General features: G+C 40.5%; 1 protein-coding gene across 29 annotated transcripts in view; it reads right to left on the bottom strand.

The window, feature by feature from the left end:
* Window positions 1-21,525, bottom strand: part of TBCK (TBC1 domain containing kinase) — a 119,190-nt gene that overhangs the window by 2,269 nt on the left and 95,396 nt on the right. For 3 of the 29 annotated variants that reach the window (XR_002438668.1, XR_002438687.1, XR_002438693.1), the window contains exons 27-31: window positions 16,732-20,300; window positions 15,181-15,338; window positions 10,675-12,228; window positions 2,531-9,427; window positions 684-1,067 (exon numbers count right to left, since the gene is read on the bottom strand). The gene's annotated coding sequence lies outside the window, so the exon portion shown is untranslated. Of the gene's footprint in view, window positions 1-683; window positions 1,123-2,530; window positions 9,428-10,670; window positions 12,229-15,180; window positions 15,339-16,170; window positions 20,301-21,525 lie in introns of those variants that run through there. The other 26 variants (XR_002438682.1, XR_002438688.1, XR_002438692.1 and 23 more) reach the window with 26 other exon arrangements.

Raw genomic sequence — 21,525 nt, 5'->3', positions numbered from 1 at the left:
CAAAGGCTGACTGCTAAAACCGAGTGACATTTCATTACCCACAAGGAGCAGGAGGCCGTTTTGTGGGGTGTTGTGAAATCACAGCATTCTGGCAGCTCAGTTGCATGTCAGCACACTCACATGCGTGCTGTGAAGCTTGCTGTGAGCTCCTCTGCCAGCTTTTATCAGAGTAGATTAATTTGTTTTCCAAATGGAGATATGCAAGCGGGGCTTGAAAAAACATTTCATTAATACCAAAATAAAACAGGCAGAGAAAGTACGTAGTGCATCAATGGATGCCTCCATCATTACACGGCCTTTGGTTGACTTGAACAGGTGGTTAGAGGGCTAGACAGAAATGGAAAGGGTTACATACAGCTCGGCCACAGAGCTCCAGGCTCTTGGTAGTGTCATTGCTCACCTTTTGCTCATCCATCCACAACCACAACCCCTCCTACTCTACAGAGCAGGTCCAGCATCACAGCAGTCACATGGATGATGACTTAAAAAGTGCATTTGCACCAACTTTAAACCAGGAAAACAACAGGGTAAGACAGTGTTCCTGGAGCCTCGCTTCTCAGCACACTGCAGTTTTGCTGCAGAGCTCCCAGCCTAGCCCACACTGACACCAACTTAAGCAAAGCTTTTGAACAGACCCTACCAACAATTTTATAAGCATAGGACCTAAATACAGGCAGCCTTACCTGAAAGGTTCAACCTCCTGAGCTCCCTCCTCTGGTTCCTGAATTCTGGCTGCAAATTCAGAACTGGAATTTTCCTTTGTCTTGACCATGGTGTGTAAGCTTTGGAGCTGGATGCTCCTCCTGCAGCACACAAGATTAGAGTACAACTCCCCATCCTCTGCGTGGGTTGCTTCTTCTTCCCCTCATCTTTTCCTCCTCCTCAAGTGGCTCTCCAAGTTTGTCAGCTGCACTTTTTGTCTTACCCTCCAGTTTGTTTCAGGGCCCCAACCTTCTCTTGGTCTTCCAGCTCTGTGTTGCTGCTGTGATCTCATGCTTTTGAAGAAAAACAGGCTATCACGGCCTTCATCCTCAGCTGCATGCTTTAAAGTTTAGGCCCCCCATCTGCTGGGAAGATTCAGGTTCGGTACATAGCACAGCACCTGGCAGCGTTTGCCAGATCCTGCCCAAAACAAAATCAAGTTTCTTTGCCTCAGAACCTGCTGAACCCAAAGACTGTTTTCTCTGGCACCAGAGGCCAATTTACTTGAGATAAATATTAAGCAATCAGGAATGTTTTACCTTAGGAACTACAAATTTAGAACTCTTTCCTGCAGCTGTAGTCACACCCCTTGTGCCTGCAACACTGAGCTAATTAAAAAAAATTAATTTCTGTGGTATTTTCTTAATAGCCATAAAGCAGCAGGGCAGTCTGTCAGCCACACGCTGCTGTCATTACTCCACCTACACCTTTTGACTAAGGCCTTCCAAACTCAGAAAGATTAGCCAGTGTCAAAAGAAGAACAATAAGTTCTACCCTACACGGCCCTTACTTTATTCTTGTTCTCCCTGGGCAGCAGCTCAGGCCTGGCAGAGCAACACCTTTCAGTTCCTGCCCTAAGGCTCTGTCACATCTTGGAAACGTCCAAGCCCTGTATATTTGTTGCAATTCAGACCTTCCGCATACTAAAAAAAGAAAAGAAAAATTTCTAACTCTGCCAATGTTTCAACAAGCACAAACAGTGAGCCAGAACAAGTACTGCTGCCCATCCACGTAATCATGACATTTTTGTATCTGAAAAAATAAAATTACTTAAAATGATCAAGGGGCACCAACAAAGCCATTCCAACAGTCACACCATTCCCTTCATCTGAGGAGACAGCAGACAACTTGAGCTTGTGACTTACTTATCTGGTAACTCTAATGAGAGCACTAAGTCCACACAGGCTTGGTTAAAATACAGTATTCAGAGACAGAACAGCTAACTGTTCCTTCTCCTCTGTACTCATTCCCTGGTTGAAAATCCAGAGCAACATTTTTTCTGAGCATATGTAATGAAAAACAAAGATTAAAATCGGGGCAAATATCTCCATCCACCGATGTCACTTTCTAAACCCTCATTAAACTCCTCAGTAAGCAAGGTCAGACCACATCTATCTACTATTCACAAACACAATTTATTTCTGCTTGCTCACGGTCCCTCCCTGGGGAGAACACGCTCAAGCAATCAACCTTTTACTCCCAGGCTCCTGACCCCATTCCCTTCTCCCATCCTTTTATATCCCCCGCTCTTTGCTGCCTGATCCGAGAGATGAGGCAATGGCATCACACCATCGTGCGGAAGAAATTGCCTCCTGCCACATTTGCTATCTGCCAGAGCATGTCTGCAGCTGGCTGTCCTCCTCTGCTCTGTTGCTGATGTGCACAGCTACACTTGCAGGGCCACAAGGTGCAGAGCTCCGGAGACTCAGAAACAACTACAAATATCTATGTATGTGAGGGCAGGGAGGGCAGACTTGCTCTTGCAGGCAGCAAACATGGCTGGACGCAATTTCTCCTTTGTAAAGGCATGATGCCACTAGATACATACTCAAAGGCTGCTTGAGAAGAACCCAGGGCCTCAACTCCTCCTTGGCACCGGCGTTTTTGGTGATGTACTGGTGCATCTAAGGAACAGAAACCTCCTGTGGCAGTTTCCCCCCAGCTCACAGGTGCAACATCTCAGCAGGTTGTCAGGCTCTCTTCATTTTAACAAAAGCCTTCAGTCTTCTGATGTTTTACAGGGGTTTGGAGAAAAAAAACGTGAGCTAGTTAAACATCATGCAGTGTACACACTCACCCTACTCTAAGGCAAAATCACAGAAAGCAAAGTTTGTACAGCCTAATATTTCATCCTGCCTATCCCCATCTCCCACCAGTTTCCTCCATACCAGTCTCTGCTTCACTGCTTTGCCTTGCCCCAGGCGGGCACCTGTGTGCGTGCTCACACCAAGTCTGGCACAAGGAGGCTCCAAGGTGAGCCGTGCACCTGCAGGAAGAACCCAATGTACATCAACAGTGCTGGGCTCACGCCAGAGCATTCTTACCAATGTTAAGCCAGAATTTTCCTTCAGCTTATTTGAAACTCATTGTCCTAAAAGACCACCCTAAATGTCTTTATACGGTTTATGTCACATCGTAATTGGCCAGAGTTAATTCCTGCAGTTCTTTTGATCTTCCCGGGTCAATCAAATCTCTCTGTTCCCAAGCCATTTTCGATACTTGTCACACACAGTGGCCTCCTCCTGCCTCAGCCAGCCACAGAGAGCCAGGCGGCGTTACCATCGCTGACAGTGGCGTGTTACCACAGCCAGCCCTGTGAGAAGCAGGAGGGCAGACAGCCCAGGGTACTGCTGTCACCACAGGTGGCAGCGCAGAGATGTGGCTGGGCCAGCTTTAAACAAGCTGCGCTGGTGAGAAGGCAGCGCAACGCTCAGGCAGGTCTCACCGGGAGGACAGGGGCCAGTGATGAGTTCCTAGCCTACTGCTGGGCTGCTTTAGAAATTTCAGCTAGAGAAGGTCTGTCTGTGCTGTGCTGCAGCATGGGCTTGCTGTTTTATTACCAAATCCACTCCCAAACATGACTTCTATTTCCCGCACCCTGGGGGAATCAGAGGCAGGGACTGCTACAGAAAGAAAAACAAAATGATGAGGACAAATGACAACACCCAGTTAATGTATATAAGACACCACTGTCAGTACTGTACCTCTTTGTACATATTCCAAGTTCCTCCCAGTACTAAACAGGTGCAGAGCAATATTTTGTATTTAAAAAGTTACGTAAAGTATATCACTGATGTACTGTATAAAATAGCAGAACATTACAGACTGCACAACACATTGCCAGGCAATGAGACTTCTCCCATGTCACTTCAGCAGCATTTTCACAATGCGCCAAAGCCTGACAGTAGCCCTGGATTGCCATCTTTCAGCAATGCTTTTAGGCTGCCCTTGCATACAAGTCATCACCATCCTATTGTTAGCACCAGCACGCTCTAAATGCCAGTTTAGTGCTGAGTTTTGGATCTGGAGGTGTTTCATGCTACCTTTGTGCTGATGCAAGGGATGCCATAAAGCAGAGGGAAAGAAGGCTTGTGGCTCTGAGACTAGAAAACATCTAAAGAATTGATGGAGGAAATCCCATGCCACTATAATATATCAATTGCTTTTGAAAAGTATACAGATGATACTATAGTAATAATTAATAAACTTTTATACTGTGCCATGTTGATCTGTGAGCTATCTTATACTAGCTGCTATACAGACAGGGAGATCCCTATTCAGGGGAATCCCACTTGTTAGGTCATTTGCTAAAAGCAGACAAAAACCACAAAAGAATGTTTTCATCTATTTTTAGGATATGCTTCATCTAAACAGATTCCTTTTAGGGAAACAGCGCTCTATTAGAAACTACTTAAACTTGCAACTACCTTCTAACTGTGGTACAGTGTAAAGTATCCACAAGAAACCTTCCATCTGGACAAATTCACTATGGCCTGCTGACTGCACTTACAGTACCGCTCCCTTGAACCATCATTATAAAAATGTCTGTCTCCAGATTGGAAGTTTCATTTCAGAAGCTGCCAAGGCTGATATATGCAGGACAGATACTCTTTTTGCTCATGGTCTAGTGAGAACACTCTTAAGTACCTCAAGTTTGTTGTGTGATACCTAGGGAAACGTGACAACCAAAATACCGTGTGCTAAAATGTCAGTCTTCAGAATGCAGGTAGGATTTGATTTCAACTGCTTACTGCTCTTGCTCTTTCCTGATCCTAAAAAGTAGTGATCCTCTGTAAACCCAAGATACTTTGGCTTGAGGTACCTGAGAACAGAAATCAGCATTATAGGAGCTGTTGTGAGTAGAACAGTGCTCTCACATCAACCTCCTCTAGGAAGGGTTAAGTGCCAGGAATTGAAAAAGAAGGGAGAAAGACAGAGAGAGGGAAGGAAGCCAAAACAACCAAACAAACAAACCCAAACGAGAAAAGTCACCAATTACCAACCCCCACCCCCCACAAACAACAAAAATAGAACAATTTTTCATAACGTTCTCCCTCTGAATACCTGCCCCAAGAATTATTTTTCACTCACAAATGGATATATCTTTAACAATAACAACAGTGTTATCTTTATTATCACACTGCCAGTGAAAACACTGGGCCAGTTTGAATACTTTATCTTTTCTCCAAACAAATCTTTCAGTTTTCAGTGGTTGGCCCAAAACGCGTATCTGCCCTGATAAAGTGCAACAACATATTTTGTGGAAATTTAACTACTGTACATTTCACTTGGCAAAAATGTGGAGTCTCCACTCCTTAAAATGTCTTTATTACTCAATTAATTTCATAACGAGAGAGAAGCAATTCACAGAAATAACTTGTTAAGCTCAGAGCAGAGAATTCATACCTGAAGACACAGACTGATGTGTGCATGAACAGATAGGCAAGTTCACCCCTGCTGCACTGCATCTGCAGAGTGACTGCTTTCTGGAAATACCTGTTAATGTTCTTGGATTACCCAAGAAGTGTTCTGATGTGGTTCTCTTTAAAAACGCGCCTCCAGGATTCCTTTGCTGCACAGTATCTGTACAGTTTCAGTGTCACTCTCCAGTGTTTCACCAGCTCCATTTGGTCCAGCTGCCACTGTCTGTACTACAAACATAGAACCAACTAATTAAGTCTAGTTAGCTCTGAATCCTGCCCTCAATGTGTCCAACAAACCTTCAGTTATGGAAAATCTTGCCCATTTTCATTTTCAGCAACAGTACGTGTTATCAAAACTTGGCAGAGACGTTGACATCTAAATATGCTTCTAAATTTTGACTGCTTCACTGTATTTCCTGAATGTTTTATGTCTGCAGTTCTCCCTCTCTGAATCACACAGCTCATCCACGTCAAAACGAATTTAGAACCTATTAATTTCCATTTGTCTGCTCACAAAGTTACTCAACACCTCTAGCAGACAAGGGCAATGCAATGGCAAGGTCTCAGGGTGCTAATCTAATATAACGCAGGAGGTCACAGCATCCGTTACTGCAGTGTGTGCATTCAACACTCCTCTGACTAGAGTAAAATATAAAAATTACAAGGCAGATATATTCCTCTAGTCTTGAAAGAGCTCTTTTCTGAGTTCACAGACTTTGAAATAAAGACAATTTTATTTCATAAATATTGAAAAGCTGTCACCTCTGAAAAATCCCTTTTCAAGAGAGAAACTGCAAAACAGAAAACAAGCCCATTTTCATGCAGCAAGAGACAGTTCTTAAGGAAACTATATCCATGGATCTCACACAGCAGTAGTACATTTGCCTAGAGCTCCACTTTTTCACCATCCACTTTAAATGTTTAAACTGAAAAAAATTAAGGGGTTTTCTAGTGTGGAGTAACTCAATCTCTCACAGGAAAGCTCTCAATTTGTATAAAACTATTGCACTCTGTCTCTCGGCCAAATTAAACTCAGTTCTGCTTTCATAGTAATTCCGATTCACGATGCTTCCTTATTACAATCAGAGTGGGCGTATTTTTCCACGAAGAAGCACTGGCAGAGCCACAGAGGAAATACACTTATCATCACACTTCCACCCTAACACCTGATTAAAGCAGCTGTGTCAATCTGTGGTTTTCATGTTTGGGAAATTAGGTGGGCAGCACAATGTTTCACACAGCCAGACACCGCTTGGCACTGCAGCTGCTTGCCAGCGGGAAGCACCACCTGCCTGCTGGGAGAGACTACTGATCTAGCTCAATGTCTGAACGATATGTAACTTCTGCAAGAGAGGTCCTTAATTTAATTAAAAATATCTAAAATCAGACAAAAGGCAAGAAGAAAGGCTGTCAGTATATGTATAGTTTGATCTTTGAATATATGAGCTCTTTGTGGACCTGCCACTGAAACAGCATGCAAGCTCTCAGTGCTCTTTAACATCCACTGCCTGTAACACACAACAGACAAGCTCCCTACCTCACGCATTTACTCCGCTCAGCAGCAGCACCTTCTCATACCCAAACTACTTTAAAAAGTAGTTGGTTTCTGGAAGTACCTTTTAATATTCTTGGATTACCAAAGAACTGTTCAAACAACCTCTGACAGGGCGCTTCTTAAAAAGCTCACCTTCAGAATTCCTTCTGTAGCACGTCAATGAAAGAGGCTTAAAGCCTTGGGCACTGGATGAACGTGAGTAAAATCTTCCTCCCAGAAGTCCTGAGCGCTGCTAGATGAAGAGATTTGCTTTGTCTCTGCCTGCCCTGACTGGGGCAGGACCCTTCTGTTGCATCAACGATTCCCAGTCAGTATCTCTGTGACAGCTACAGTTGTAGTTACTGCATTTATATTTATATTGTTAGGTAGCGTAACTAACAGGTAAATGTATAGTTCCGGATCTCCATAGAAACAGCAGGATGATTTAACTAGGAGTGCTATTTTTCCATGCTTACAAACCATACTAATGGAGCACTAAGCAATGAGTAGATAGTGCTCGTACTTACTTGGAGATGATGAGTTACAGGTTTATCCCAGAAAAATATAACGCATTACGTTTAGCAGAACAGAAGTAAATTCAGTGAAGGCTTTTCAAATATTAAACATCTTGAAACTGCATTCATATATTACATAATGAATGTAAGGTGTTTATTATTTGAACTACAACAGCATCCAGAAAAACAATTGCATTTGGATCTCACCTGAACATAAAATAAAACACATTTTTTCAAGAGTGCACTCAGGAATACAGTAGAAAAAAACCCAAAGCTTTGATTAAGCCAGTTGAGCAGCCTCATCTCAGTGGCAGAGGCAAGAATAAACTTCCAGTCTCTCCAAAACACTTGCTCACATTGTCTCTCTAGTTACAAGAAATGGAGGTGAAGCTCAGCATCTTCAGCTCAGCACAGCTTGAGAAACTGGATTCTCACAGTTCACACAAACATCATTTCATAGCACACGAGGAAACTTCAACATTGCTCCTTACTATCCAGTCTATTACGGTATCGTGCTCAGAGAACTCTGCCAAAATCATCGTATCAAATGCCAAACTATTACTTCACCCCACTGACTTGCATTGAAAGACACTCCCTGAAATGCACTCAAGAAATGTCATAAATGCAGGTACCCAAAATCTGCAGAAATAACAATCCCAGGGAACAAAACGAAGGAGATAGCAACAGCAGAACAGGCTGCAGGAGCAGCAGCGTATCAGAGCAATGACAGAAAATCAAGTCCTAACAACGTACAAAAGTCACACAGAACGTAATGTGACTGCTATTGTATTAAAAAGCTGGAAAGAGAGAAATCAGACACTGGAGCACAGTCAAGCTTTTTCCAACGGTTCAGTCTTGAGTTTTCTAGAAAAAAACAATGTTATTTATTACCAGCTTCAGAGTCTCATCTCCTAGTATTCTTATAGGGGCAGATTGGATTCAAACAGTTTTTTCCTACAAATTTTTAATTACAATGAATACTAGCAAGAAACACAGGGAATTAGACATATCCACAAAAATCCCAGTTAGGAATGCTTCATTTCCCTTCTATCCTCCAAATCGATGTTGCTGAACCTGGCAGAAGCATTTACCAACAGGAGACAGTGACCAACTTGGTTCTAATCACAATGCATAATTATCTTTGTTGTGTAGGACCATCCGTTTCCTCCAATTTTTCAACAGCAGATCAAAATACTCACTTAGAAATACTGTAGAAATAAACATTTTTGCAGCTATTCACTATCAAGTTTGCTTCGCTAGTGTCAGAAGCTTTCCTACACTCAATTTCAAGAGAAAGTTTCTGCAAAGAAATTATCAAACCTGGTCATAGGCTAAGTAAGAGTAACATTTATACCGGAGGTGGTAAAGGAAAAGAGAAGAGAGGCGATAACTTGCATAGTGGGAAACAGAATATGAGGCATAGGTGAAAACTGAAGACCTGCATCTCCCATGTTCCTAGTTAGCATCTGGCTTTCAACTCCAAGCTGAGTACACTCCCGCTGGAGAATACTGAAGTCTTGCTCAGGAGCTGGATATGAGTCCCAAAGACAGTAAGGGAAACAGCAGAATATGAAATCTGAGCAAAAAGAAAAACCCTAGGCCTGACAAAACAACAAAATGCTGCCATTTGCAATACACCTAATAAATAGTAAATGAAATAGCTGATGGTTGCAAAAATGGAGACAAAGAATCGGAAAGAAAGAATCTCCTACGTTATAACAAATACATTGCTTATTTCTCAGAATATCCACATGCAGAGTGTGCTACGGTACCTTTGTCACGTTAAGCGATTGTCCACGCAGGCACAAGTATGTATCTGATAATCTTTTCTCTTGCATGAAATGTGCTGCACGGCATACTCTGAATGGTTTCTGAGAATCTAGGCTGCTGGCTCCCCGAAGGAAAAGCACGCCTCATTCACGCATGGCTGTGGCTCAAGATTTCACAAAGAGGCCATATCTACCTGTAGGTCTCTACAAAGCAAACATCAGCTTCAGTAAAGGCAGTAAACACATGAATACCTCTTAAACAAATAATTACACTACCCCAGTACTAGGAGAACAGATGCATTCCAGACTTGCACTCAGTTGAGAGTTTCTGGTAACAAATTTGTACAGCAACACTTGAAGTTAATCCCTTTGATCTTGGTACACAGTAAGCTGCTCCTATACGTTCTCCACAGTTAGACAGATCCCTACAGTCTAGCAGTTATAATAACAAGTATTCTGAATACTGAAGAAAGAGCTCAATTTACTTATTTTATAAATGGTTTAAAAAAAAAAAAAAACAAAAAAAAAACTTCCATGCTGACTGTACACTCTGATTGGCTACATAAACATTTTATTCGACTTTCCAGGTTCCAGGTTTTCTCTTAGCCCTTCCTTCCCTCTAAATGGGTCTGAAATTCTCACCCTCCCAGGAATACCCGCCAGCGAATCCTCCCAGCACTGTCAATATTCTCCAACCCTACCGATATCTCAAGAAGCCCACAGGGATCTTTTGGATTAAGCTACAGTAAACCGCTGTTTTTAATTAAGCATAATTTTGTATAATGAATCTGCAAAGAAAGCATTAATTTGCCTTGCTATCTCAGATTTCCCCTGAGAAAAGCCTTACAGTTCAGATGATGCCCAAGTCTATCGGTATGAATCATCGCACCTTAATAATGCAGCCCGCAAGTACAAAGAGTTTTCCACACACTCACTCTAATCAAAACAGAAATGCTGTGATACACAGCATACAGATGAATCCCAACCTTAAGCAAAAAGAAACCCTGACACAAGACATTCTCTAGAGCCAATCCGTCATCATCACAGAGACTCTGAAGACATCTCCAGAATGATGTCTTCTTCTGATAAACAGATATTAACTTTGGTCTGTGCTGAAATGCTTCTTCGTTCTCACCTCTTGACTAATCAGTCATGAGTTCTGTATACCATTCTCCAACAAAGTAATTTGGCTTATTTGTATATGGCACAGTGGCATAATGAGCCAACTATTCCCCGTAGTGAATTGTGCTTCCAAAAAGCACAGGAATTACTGCTGATCTGGCCAGTATTCACTCCTACTAGCTGTTATTCATAAAGGTGAGAGCATCTTCAGGCAGGACCGTGGGGGTAAGGCTAGCTGCTTTTAGAGTAGCCTGTCATCTACTACCATCCTACTACAAAGCAGGGGTAGCTGTGCTTGGAAATGTACAGAAATAGAGAATCTTACATACTACTTTCTGGTCTGGCAAGGACGCCAGTATATCAGAGATCAGCAGGTTCACACTCTTCAGTTTGTTCAAGACACAGATTCCCAGTTTTGAAGAGATAATCCTGAAGAAATGCAGGAAATATGAACTCTGGATTCTCCTTCCTTCCTTCTCCTGCATGAGAGTTTCAAATCTGATTTCAGAGAATTTGCCATTTACAGTTAATTGTAATGTCATTATATTTGGAAGTATGTACTTGTCAAAAAAAAAAAAAATTAGTTACCACTTGAAATAACAGATAACACAATGTATTGTGCACACTTTCTATAAGCGCTGTTTCTGCTTTCAGGACCACACACACACCTAGGAAGACAGCACTGGAGGCAAATAAAGAGAGACTATGTATGGATATGAAAACCACGAGCTTACAGGACAGGCTTGAGAAGGAACCAGGGCTGGGGCTAAGCACTCTGAATGATAATTCTTTTCCAAATTTCACAATTTTGACTGACCCACTGACAAATCTGGATATAATATCTGTTATACTTTATTACCTCTCTTCTGCATACTCGTTTGTTTTCACTGATTTGAGCTTTCCAAGCTTTTAACCATCTCGGTGAAATTATTTTATAATAATTTCAATTTCCTTAATACTTCTCTTTCTAAAGGTAAAATAAAAAACAGTTTTTGCTCCAAGTACATTTTTCTTATAAATTTTTTAAAGCATGCCTGGATAACTGTTACTAGTGGATTGTAAGAACATCACTACATAAGATGAACCAATCTAGGTATGAGAAAACCCCCCACTTCCCAAGCTCCATGGTTATAGCATTAAAAAAACAAAAACAAAACCCAAAGAAAACAAACAGAAGGAAAGAAAGGTCTTTAAAACACACTGGCCGAAAAAAAAAAAAAAAGTGAGAGGAAAAAGCATTTCTGAAACGCATTAAGTATGTATGCACTCATACACAAAATCTCACTTCGGGATGATCCTTTGGCAATTTAATTTATATTTTTGGAGATCTGTATATGACCAAAGGTTATGAACCTCTCTTGCAGTGAGACTTTACAGTCTCTTTTGTAGAGCTCATGCTGAACTAGACTGGAGATGAGGGAGGATGATAACTTACTGTTTTGCACTCTAGCTGGGGATTGACAGGCAGGCTTTCAACAACAGCCAAAAAGCAATCAGCAATTACAAATTGTATAGTGAGACGAAGACCACGCTGTGCACATGTGGACTGCTCTGGCTGTACACCATCTCCTCGCCAAGAGCTAATGAGATAATTTTTTTCCTTGGAGGCTACGCTACTGCTAAAGCCAAGAGCAAAGACAGCCTCTGCACAAGCACTACCTCCCACAGAGCAGGCCCCTGAAACAAAACATTACCTAGCTGTAGACTGCAGCTCAGCAGCTACAGCCAAGACGGGCTCCTCCTCTCTCTGACAGTAACTGCTCGCAAGCGGGACGTGTTATTTGAATGAGAGCAGTTCCGGGGGTTGTGTGAATACTACTCAGGCTGCTGGCGGGTGGTGTTTCTCCATTTTCCTTTTTGATTGTTTCTGCTCTCTCCTCTTTCTGTCAAAGTACCACCATCATTATTATTATTATCTCGTATTCCTTAACCCGATGAAGACTCCCGAGCAACGCGAGGTATTTTTAATTTTGATTTAATAAAACAAAATAGCAACACAACAGAGAGTCCTCAGGTCTTTGATAGGATTCAGGCAAAGCCTCACGTTTTGATCATCCCTGATAATTTTTTCAAGGCAGATCTGAATAAAGTATTTAAGGTATTTAAGCCTAACTTAAGCTAGGAGTCATGACATTATCTTCAACCTGATGGTGCCTCTGATCATCTGCATAAGTATCTTGCTGAATCAGTAAAACAGCATGGGGAAAGCTTCATGCTTGCTAACATCTGAACTTGTTAAGAACTCCTATTAAAAGGCACTCCCTTGCAAATGAAATCTGAAACAGGCAGCAGAGACTTTAAAAGGATTTTGTAGCCAGCTTAAGGTTTCAGAATGAAAACAGATGCAAGAGACAACATCCCCCCCCATCAGCTAAGAGAAATCAGTAATGGAGATCTGGGCAATGAATGACCCATTCCATTTAGGTTTGTTCTACTGCAACGGCAGAATGGGTGGCCTGCAAAACAGGTTAACAATTAACACTAGAGGGATGGCTCTGCCAGCATTTCCCACTGAAACCATTTACAAACAAGCTGTATGTAAATCCTGATCTTTATGAGGACGAATTTTCCAAGCTCAAGTCCAATTTTTTTTCAAGTGTTTAGCAACGAGTGTGAAGGCCAGATTTTCATGAATCTGGGTCCCATTTAATGTCAGGTTCAGGTTTTCACAAGACCTATGTGTAAATAACTGAACATTTCTGAAAATTGGCTATGTTACAACAAGCGGCTGCTGTTGGACAAAGAACACTTTACTTAATCTTGTTCATACCAAGTAGCTCACAGAAAACTATCAAGTTTTTGCACAAAACTGCAATAATTCATCACTATAACAATATACGAGGATGTTACACATCCAACAGGTGAGGCTTTGCAACAGGACAAAAAGAACATTATAGCAACTGAACAGATGTACAATGGCCCTGGCTTCTCATAACAGGCAAAGGGATGTGGCCAGTTTGCCTGGACCATCAATTCTCCTTTGGCACCTAGATACCTGCCTTTTCCTTCCTTGGATGCACTCTCATACACACACATAAGGTACAATAATGCAAAACACTCAATCACTGCACATTTATGCACATATTTATGTTTGCACCTAGACCCAAAGGCAAAGAAGTTCAAGGACTCTGCAAGAGAAAAACTTCCATTAGCCAAAACAGTACAGTTCCTTTCTGTAAGACAGCATCATGGTGACCAGTCTGTCATCACCAGAATGCAGTATTTATTCAGCCTTAAGTACTCTGAACTCTCAGCAGGTTTGATGAGCATGTGAAGTCTGTTCTACTGCAAGCTTGACAGGATTCATTCGAATCGAAGGGTATCACATAGAATAGATGAAACAGAATAGGAAGAAGCATCAATTAAGTGAGAAGAGATGGAAGAATGAAACGTTGAGGATTTCTTCTTTTTTTTTTTTTTTTTGGCATTTACCATATAACCACCAGAAATAATGGAAATATTCAACTTCAGTATATTAGCTTCCTGACGCTCATGTGCTTAGAGTACTAGCTACTGTAACTGCTCATTGTGCAACTTTTATGTGTAGCACACACAGTGAGACTGCTTGAGTTCTTTCACTATGTGTATTCTTTTTTTCCACTACTTCACAAAAAAAAAAAAAAAAAAAAAAGCAGCCATCTTGTCTGTGCCACAATGGGATGTGACAGTTAAAGCCACTGTCTCAGGGTGTGATAACCCAAGAGCAGCCCTAGTCCACGAGGGACGCTGGCGCTTCTGTAATGAGCAGAGTGCAAGAGGCAGTAGTTTGAAGCACAGCCCTATGTGTCTGTTATTCTACCTTGTCAGGAAAGAATAATTAGAGAATAACTCCCTGTTGCCTTCAACTCTCTCCTGCCACCCCCACTGGTCCCCATCCATCATCATGAAGACTTCTCTTGGTGATTCATTATGAGAAAGCTGCCTTTCCAGGGGAGGCGCTGAGAGGAATTTTCCATTTCTCTCTCCCTTCCCTTTCCATGGCAGCAATCTCCTTTCATTACAAGCCCGGGATGCTAATGTCAGTGGCTTCGGGCATCTGCTAATAAGGAGCAAGCAATTTCCAGGAGTAGGTCATACAATGAGAGCATTAAAAACTCTTCGAGAAAGAAAATCTCTCACATGCTTCCAACAGTGAAGGTGAGCAAAAACTAAGAGCCCGTGAAAAGTTAAATTAAATCCTGGAGGGTGAGTGGGCAGGTCTGGAACGCATCACTATCAGGCAGGGTGAAAGAGCACAAGGAAGCCTGGGCAAATACTGTTTACCTATGAGGACATTAAAAAGAAACGCAGAGCAAACATACATATGCACACAGTATCAAGAGGTACGAGGCATTTCAAAAGCAGTGAGAACAGTCTGAACAACTGATACATTACAGGTGCATTACAACAGCACTGGCTTCTAACTCTGCCCATTTAGCTGGTTTATCCTTCAAAAATAATTGCAACTTCTGATGGTGCAATTTCTCTCTGCATCAAATGGCAAGAACACTTATGTACTTTTGTAAAGCCTTCAGATTTATGCATATATAAATCTTAAATTCTCCATGTAATACTTGCCTATGCAGATATTGCAAAGGAGGAATTCTTATTATTCCAATTCCTCCTAGCTATTTGTCATGGTTTTATGATTTTTGGTTATTGGTACTCCGCATCATAACATCATGTAATGAATGTACCTGGTTCTCAGAAGAGAAGGCTAGCTGAGTTCAGAAGATCTTACAAAAAGATCTGTGAGTTTTTAAGAGCCCTGCCAGTTTAAAGATAGCAGTTTGATAACTACAGTGCTGTAAACTATAGTAAACCAAATTATTCACATTCATTCCTAAGGTACTTACTATAAATGCAGTGTCTTTTCAGGTCTGGGACGGGAATGTTTCAATTCCTGAAGATCTACAGCCACAGAACTCTGAACTGGTCCTACACTGAGGACACGTCATATTGAAGAGATTTGCCAAGATCCCTTCTAACATGCTGCAACTGATGTCACCTATTTCTTTGAGGATGGAGAAATATTGCCTGTAAGAACAATTCCCCTTGAAATAAAGGATTAAAATCAGAGATATCAGCTCATTCAAGTTTCAAGGGGACTGGGAAAAAAATGAATTTGGGGTAGGAACTGAACCACGGCAAATCAAATTAATCAATATAATGGCCAGAAATTTAACTATTTTGAGGAAGCTGAATATTGTATGCTCCATAAAAGTATATTTCTGAATCTCCAGGACCAAAAACGTGTTTTAAAGTAGTAATTCTAATTGTGTATCAGAAGATAGACTACGCTGCTCTTCTGCTCACCAGTGCCAGAATTTTGCACTAACCTCCCAAACAAGATAAAGTCCTCTCTAGGAAAAAGAGACCTATCCTAAAAGCTTGATGCTTCAAAGTGTGTGATATTTTAGCATAACATATAAACCTTCTAGTGAGATTAGTCCCCTCACTACTAAGCCCTCATACTGGCCTCAGTGCCTGCATTTTCCCACTGAGAAGCCGTAAGAAAACAAAAGCAAAAAGAATCTGGTGTCTCAGTACTGCTGAGGCAGGGGTTTTATGCCTTAACAAACCATAGAAAGACATGAAAGAGCTGTGCAAACTGATCTGCTTTCCCTCTTCTACACATAACTTCCCTGCACAAAACAAACTTACTTGAACTGCTAAAAGAGAAGAACTGAAAACAGTAACAGAAATATTTTCATTACACTTCTGAACTCTGCTTTATAAGGGAAGCTATGATTTTATTGTTGGTATTCTAGACCTTTAAAGCTTGTTATTAGGCAGTTTTACAAAAGGTTCCAATCTTGATTAACAATAAAGACAAACTTCAGTCATTGACAATTGATCAGATTTTATTATTCACTAATCATGCAAGAACATTTAGTATACGCTAGCTGGATGGCTGGATGTAACTAATCAAGTATAGCGAGCTTTGTAATACAAAGGCTCCTTCATGAATACTGCTACCTACCAGCAATATTCGTGAATACATGAATAGCTACAGTGAATAGTTCAGGAGGTGTTAAAACAAACTCATTAAACTCGTTAAAACATATTTACTAGGAAAAGGATAGTTTACAAAATTAATCATGAAGAATTCATGTTACCATCTACCTGTGGCCTCCCAGTGAAACAGCTTGCTTCCAGGAAAGTTATTCTAAGGCTCTGCATTGTCCTGGTGTTCTTGCATTCTAATTGGTCATGGTACTCACTACATTTCTTTGTCCCAGACCGAGTAACATTAAGAAGGGTTATTAGCTCATTTTAGTCAGGGGAATGAGTCACTCAGACAACCTAAGGCATCAAAAGTTTGTATCAAGGCACACATTAATAGCCCAACAACGCAAACTACTGCCATATTCACTCGATCTCTTAAAAAAAAAAAATCAATATACCTGCTCTGTACTCACAGGACTTTACTTCCTCGGCCAGCTGAGCGGGAAGAGCTGATAACGCCAGATGCTACAACTCCTTAAAGTGATATAATGCCAGATAACCTTAGACTGCCAAAGAAGAGAAAAATTTAATGCTGCTTTAGTTAGGAAGTATTAAACAAAACAGTGATCTACAACTTTTCTCTGGGTTATTCCATTAAAAACAATGACTACCACGCTGATCACTGGGTTGCTCTACTGTGTCTGCTCTTTCACACAGATTACTGTGTCTGGAAACTCTCTTAGTATCTATATGTTATGGGATACAGCTTCTAGAGCACTTGATGAATTATCACTAGGACAAAAAAAAAAAATTACAACAGTGCGTGCACTGGTGTCACTCTATCATCACATGCAAGACAACTACCAGAGGTTAACTTGAACATTGATTTACACTATGGTTAAACACGATCTTGGAGAAAGCTTTACAAGAACTAATTAGAAATGTATCTAATGGTAATAATACTCTTGATTTTATTTTTTTTTTCAACCAGTTTCTCTTTAAACTCTGTGTAACGGTGTTCCATTAAATGCTGATAAAACAAGACAGCCACAGTGAAATACTGAATTATGCTCCACATGATGATGGTAGTATAAGATGTATTTTTGAACATAACTTCACAGAATACAGATGCTGTTGTCAAAGAATGCGGACGGTTGTCCAACAGGTAATTTAGTGAGATAGCTTAAAAGGTACTACCATTAGCAATCTTTAAATCTCATGGTTACTTGAAAGGCAGATGAAACACTACTTCCAAAGCAGAACACGTTTTCTGGCATCACATCTTTACCAAGACTGGAAATTTAAAAGAATGACAATACTAGCATTATAGCTTGGGATTCAAACAAAAAGGAAAGTCTATAGTTTAGCCAGTCGAATACAAAAATCTGGTGCTTGCTCAGCCAGTGCAGTTCAAGTTTCATGCAAGCCAGGGGTTAGGGAGGGGATGTCCACCCTTGTGCGTGGAGCTGGATGGAAAGGAGACAGCACCAGGCATCTCCCCACAGTGCGCACTCCAGCGTAGTCAAGGCCTGTGCCTTGATTTCACACCTGGTGCCACACACATAGACTTTCCTCACCTCGTGCTGACTGCCTGTAGTTCCTGCTCCTTTGCATGCAGTGCATCAAGTTTCACTACTTGCCTTGGAAAGAAACACTTTTATGGGAGGAATAATAATTCTTTCAGTCAACCTTTGCAAGTTCGGCCAGGATAAGGAATCAACAATAGCAAGATGACTAATGACAGTGATTAAGCTTCCAACATAACACTGAGAGAGACCAGTATGAGTCTTCATCAAAGAAACGATAACTAGAAACAGGAGTCACTAGAAACGGCCACCCTTATCCCCATGCAATTCCCAGATCAAAAAAGCAAAATATCAACACTGAGAAAGCTAAAGAAAGAGATAGCTTTCATTTTAAAAGAAGAAAGCCTAACACACTACCCAAACCATCAAGTATTGCAAAGTAATAAACAAATTAAATCTCCAGAATGGATATTCTGGACAACATCAATGCCCTGCAAACAGGAACAGTAAGTATGTCTCCGGCCACAAAACTAACAGGCTCTCACACACTACCTTTCTGAACTGTTATTTGAACTGTGTGTGATGCAGCTCTGAATTCCAGCTAAGAGATGTTCTAATATCCATCTTCCTCTGCTGAATAAAGCAGCAAGAGAAGCCTCGCTAACTGACTGTAACATACAACTGTCTCATAAGAACCTGATCACCAGCACACCTAGAGTAGGCTCTTAGGAAGACAACAAAGGTGGGAGAAGTCAAGTCCTCACATGAAAGGTAATACTCATAAAGAAGGGATGGCAGATCTAAAAAACTCAGGAAATACTCAACTGCATCCAGAAGGTCACAGAAAAGACACTGCACCATTGTATTACGCCTGCACAATACAATGATAGCTTAAAGCCTGGAAAAAGACACAAGGAAAGGATGTTGATTAAAATTAACTCTTTGCCCATTCCAACAAATAAGTGAGCTCATCACACTCATACAAATAATTCAGGAGATCAGAACAAGAAATAAGTAAAAGAATACGTACTTGTATGTGCTTAGCTGCTGTGGTTATAATTTCTGTGTCAGAAATATTAGAAAGACTGTCTATGAAATACTCTATATTGTCAACAAGGAGAATACAAATCTAAAATGGAAAACATGCTAACGTTTAAAAATAACAATTATCTACTTTAAAAAGAACAAAAACCAATGACATAGAAACAAAGTCTAATAACATTCTCAAAGGACACTCTAGTTTAACAGCAATTATTTAACTGCCTACAGTGACCAACAGATGCAAGACTGAGAAAGGAAGGTTTCATCTCCTTTGCTCTGTCGTCCCTAGATGCGCACCTGAATGTTCTGTGGGGAGCTCAGCTGCCCCGGCAGGAAACTACAGGCACAGGTGGCTGGGGCAGCTTCAGTATGTCTTCAAAACTGTAGGACAAAAAACAGTTTGGGAAACATTGCATTTTTCCAGTCCAAACAGTGGGAAATATTTAGCTGAGATATTTTTCTTCTAGCAGCAGAAAACATCAGCTCAGAAGAATGGTAGTTATTTGCTCCTACTAGATCTCCCTGGTATACAGCTGTAGTCTAAAACAAAGAATGAGCATTGCATTGTTGGACAAACAATGCTACCAGAAAGAAGCGTGATAAAATAACCTGGCCTCCAGAAATCTCCCAAGAGTTCTATGAAAACTGACAACTGCTTGTTCCACCAGAGTACTGCCAAAATTGGCAGAATAACAGAGTAAACGTGTCTTGATGCTCATTTCTTAAACTGCAGAACCACCACAAAACCAAGATAAATTATCTAACGAGAAATTACAACAAAATGCAAGAGTATCCCTTTTCTATGGTTAAGGAGTTCAAAGCTATTTTTGTAACTGAGTATTTGTCTAATGTAATTGAATCCAGACATGGTGTGCTGATTTATAGGCACAGTTTCAAAAATGCTGACTGAAGTGGTAAGTATAGGTATACCAGCAACTGGCACTTCTGCAACTGTTAGCTACAGAACTTCCCAGGTAGTTCTATTTACGTGGGAAAGTCAGTGTTGTATAGCAGTTCTTGACATTTACTGCTTTTTCACCCATCCTCTCACAACTTCTCCAGAGAAATGCATATAAACATCACTTTATAACACGATCTCTTTCTTAATGGCAGCTTTTAAGTTCTGTGTCAAAAATATATCCATACACAAATGGAATATATAAGACTCGAATCTTACTTAACTAAATTCAAAGCTGAAACTGAACGGTATTATGGATGAAATCTATAATGTTCAATATTTAAATAATAAAAACATGTATTAGTCAAAAAGGAAGTGCTGAATCTGCTGAAGTATATTTTACTCAGAAGATAACTTGGCTTCTCACTCTAAATATTAGCTGCAGGAGATACTGAATGCTTCCTACCTTTCTTACTAAAGGAAAGAGGAGCTGGGGACACAAAAAAATCCTATTTTCTTAAAGGCATTCTATTCTTTGGGCTTACAGTCCTTTTCTGAGTACCTGTAATAAAGGAGATGGAAAAGACAAGATGGGCTTAAATGTAATTTTTATATAACTATACATATACTATAATATTATATATAATATTGTATTTTATATGTATACGATATAATCTATTTAATAAATGCAACATTACTTGAACTGCTGTACTAGGCACATAAAAGGTAATGCAAGAAACAGTGTGAAATCTTATTCTGGTATAATTCTCTCTGTCTCAGTTAGTCAATACATCAAAAATTCCTTGAGTTGAAGACTGTTTATAAAACATTGTGTTTACATGGACAAGACTCAGCTCTCCCACAAAGCTCTGTAATTCTTCTTTATGAGTATTTTCACACTTTTGGTCTCTTCTGGCAACAAATTCCACAATTTAAGGACGTACTTTTGGGAAAATAAAACATTTTCTGTATTAGTTGCCTCTTTTTAGAAGATGAAGATCTCATTCTGACTGTTTTGTATCCCATGCATCTTTTTTGTTTTCTTTGGTGTTATGCCCCTGTGCTGTATTTAAAATGTACCATGACATTTATTTCTGTGATGGAATAACTTGTTTTGTTCATTTCTTCTATTACAATCACCGATACACTGGGTGAGCTTTCTGGCTACTGTTAAGCATTTGGGATGATGTCTTATCTATCAATGAATTCACCACAGACCATGGTTAGAACTGGTTCTCTAGGGCCCCACTTGTACACTTCCATACTTCTTTTCTGTCACTGAGCACTGCAAAGACTTTCTTTCTCCAAGTAGCCAAACAAAAGTTTGATCAACGGGATGGTTTTTTGTTTTATTAGCAAGCTTGTTGTTTGCCCAATTCTCCTCTCTGTTTTCACACCACTTTTAAAGCTAACTGAAAGGCCTTGCCAGACATTCTTGCAGAAAGCTTCTGCTGATGTAGAAATGTGATCAACTCTCCCTAGGTTTTTCTTCTGATTCCCTTATCCAGTCACTCTACCAAAGATCTTGGATTTTTAAAGAGTAAAAAACTTCTTGAAAGAGTCAGGATATTATGCTGACATTACACTTAACAAAGTCCATATACATCAGCATACTGTAACTCCACTTTCTTAAAGACAAATCACAGCTAAGATAAAGAGAGATGAATGGTGCTTTTTTTGCCCTATATTCTTTTCACTCATCATACTTCTCCACTATGGTTTGCAAAGTAACAGCTGTGATAAGACTAAACCTCCCTGGAGACAGCACTAACTCCAGAGAGGCTAGC

The sequence above is a fragment of the Numida meleagris genome, chromosome 4, assembly GCF_002078875.1.
Source record: "Numida meleagris isolate 19003 breed g44 Domestic line chromosome 4, NumMel1.0, whole genome shotgun sequence".
Taxonomy (NCBI): domain Eukaryota; kingdom Metazoa; phylum Chordata; class Aves; order Galliformes; family Numididae; genus Numida; species Numida meleagris.
Note: the sequence above shows the minus strand (reverse complement) of the source record. Positions and strands in the feature narration are given on the sequence as shown.